The 2,500-nt window shown below is 43.9% G+C and overlaps 1 protein-coding gene across 1 annotated transcript in view; it reads right to left on the reverse strand.

The window, feature by feature from the left end:
* LOC137888744 (putative transcription factor Ovo-like 1) overlaps nucleotides 1-360 on the reverse strand; it is a 7,846-nt gene extending 7,486 nt beyond the window's left edge. Inside the window, exon 1 of the mRNA XM_068732214.1 lies at nucleotides 40-360. The gene's annotated coding sequence lies outside the window, so the exon portion shown is untranslated. The remainder of the gene's footprint in view (nucleotides 1-39) is intronic.
* Between the last annotated feature and the right edge of the window lie 2,140 nt (nucleotides 361-2,500).

Consider the following 2,500-nt stretch of genomic DNA (forward strand, 5'->3'; position numbering starts at 1 on the left):
AGGTGTCGGTCCCTTCTTGTTCTCCTCCTTCCTCCTTACACCTTTCTCCTCGTCTCGCAAGCTCGGTCCCGCTTTAATCTCCTTCTTGTTTTGGTCCGTACACACCTTCCTCTTTGCAGCACTCAATAAAACAAAAGAAAAAGAAAAAGGAAAGAGACGTGTTTCGGGTGGACAGGTGAGTCCGCTCAGGTGTGCTTCCCTCGGACAGGTAAAGACGGATTTCACCTCCAGCGCTCTGAAATAACGGGAGTGGGTGAGAGAGCGGGGAGAGGAAAAAAGAGGATTATATCCTGATCACACACACACACACACACACACACACACACACACAGGCAGAGGTGGGTCCAAAAAAAAACGCAGCACAGGTACTCGTTTGAAAAAGCAGGAAACAGACGCCAGCGCGCATGCGCGTGAGAAATAACGGTGACAACAGGGCCGGGGAGAGACTGGGTCAGGCCTCTCTGTATACCTGCTGAACCGGTTTACCCCTCCCTCCGTGCTCTCTCTCTCTCTCTCTCTCTCTCTCTCTCTCTCGCGCTCTCTGTCTCTCAGCCTGTCCCCACCTCTTCTCCATTCCGCTCCAAGGTGTGGAGAACGGTGCAAATTATTGAGGGAGAAAGATAGTTTAGGGGGGGGGGGGGGGGGGGGGTGTGAAGAGCTCCTGTAGAAGAAGAAGAAGACTGCACACACATTCCCCCTGGTGCATCAACACAGCAGTAAGAGTAAGCGTCTAATAAAGGCCTGCGTCATGTTTTATAACCTCCTCCAGTCAATAAAAGCCTCCAGATATGAATATGAACAGACGGGTACTGGGGCTGTTTTCACACACAGGATGACATGGTCCACCGTCTTGTCTTTTGTTTTTTGTTTTCATGCTGATTATGAATCGTCTCGGATGAAATGCGTCTCTTTAACTCGGCGTAGAAACGAGCGGCGGCGTCCTGCGTCAGGTTAGCGTCCCGTTGACGAGGCCTCTCCGTGGGTTTATGCGCTAAATGAACATTTGAATGATTCAAATGAAACTTCATTTGCAGGTTTGCGCCGACAGAGACGACGCTCCATCACATGGGCTTACACACGCAATTAGAAGCTGCTTTCTTGTGCTGATGTGGCAGTAAAGGATCACCCATGACTCATAGTTTCACATGTATCATCAGTAAACTGTATTCTCTTTATTTGGAGTATCAAACCTTTATCAAATGTTGCCTTCAGGTCCTGCAGGACGTATGAGAATAATGAGGGAAGCGTGTGTAAATGAGCCAACGAGGTCGATGAATCCACAAATATTCGTGCAGAATTCACACCGATAAGCTTTCAGTTTAACATATTCAAAGTCTCAAGGATCCAAGTCATTTGAGGATGAAACACAGAACTTTTCTTTTGAGTGATAACGAGAGACATTCTTAAAACAAAAGAGTGATGAGCAGTTCTGTAATTCATCACGTTTTAGATATCAAACTGAATATTTTTCACTGTTTGTCACTTATGGTTTATACCTTTATGATGTTACTTTCTCTTTACACCTGATTGTATTTGGTGATCCTCTTACTCTCTACTGTTTATCGGCCAACTTGTGTGTATAATTGTAGTGCTTTTCATTCATGTTTGTCTGTCTTTTTGTTTATTTCTATATTTGTATTTCTTCTGTCACATATTGTATGTTGGGACTCCCTGTGACGCGAGACAAATCAGTTGTTAGTTGCAGCTCTAATGCACACATTAACGGTGTACTTCCTTATGTGAACTACAGCTCATGTTATCTGATGATGACTGATTGCCACGGTGTATGAATACTATATGTGTGTTTCAGCCATGCTGCCGTTGATTAGCAGTATCATAGTACTTTGTTTAGTATTCACCAATAAAAAGACAAATGAAGGCCTGTGAGTATGTAAATGACTCATTCAGAGATCAGTGTTTGCCTCCCTGCTGTGTGTGTTTACAACCCCCTCCTGCTCCTCCACTGTTCTCCTGTCTTTGTAATCAACCCAACACACACACACACACACACACACACACACACACACACAGATCCCCTAACTGGCCTCTTGAAACACCTGAAACCTTAAAATGATAACACACAGGAGGAGACAGAAGTACACATGTACTGCAGCCCGGTACTTTCTGCTGACGCGGACAGTAATCATATCATGTGCAATAGAAGTAGGGTTGCAAAATTCCGTGAATATTCAAAGTTGGAAACTTTCCATGGGAATTAACGGGGAATAAACTGGAAATTCTGGGGTAATTTAACTGTATTTACCTTGTCATATATGACAAAACAACATTTTGTTTTTTTGCAGAACGTTTTATGTTTACGTTTCTGGTAGACAACGTTCCCGACGAGCAGCATCCAGGGTCCAGCTGAGCTAGGCTTGCATAGTCTTGTTCTCAACTACGTTTAAGTTTCCTGTTATATGCTTTTGCAAAAAAAACTTTTGCAAAAAAAAAAAAAAAAAGGTCAACATTTCCAAAATTCCTGACCTTAACGTCCCATGGA

Source organism: Cebidichthys violaceus, unplaced genomic scaffold (assembly GCF_023349555.1).
Source record: "Cebidichthys violaceus isolate CVI_PGR_0920_01 unplaced genomic scaffold, fCebVio1.0.p SCAF_575, whole genome shotgun sequence".
Classification (NCBI taxonomy): Eukaryota; Metazoa; Chordata; class Actinopteri; order Perciformes; family Stichaeidae; genus Cebidichthys; species Cebidichthys violaceus.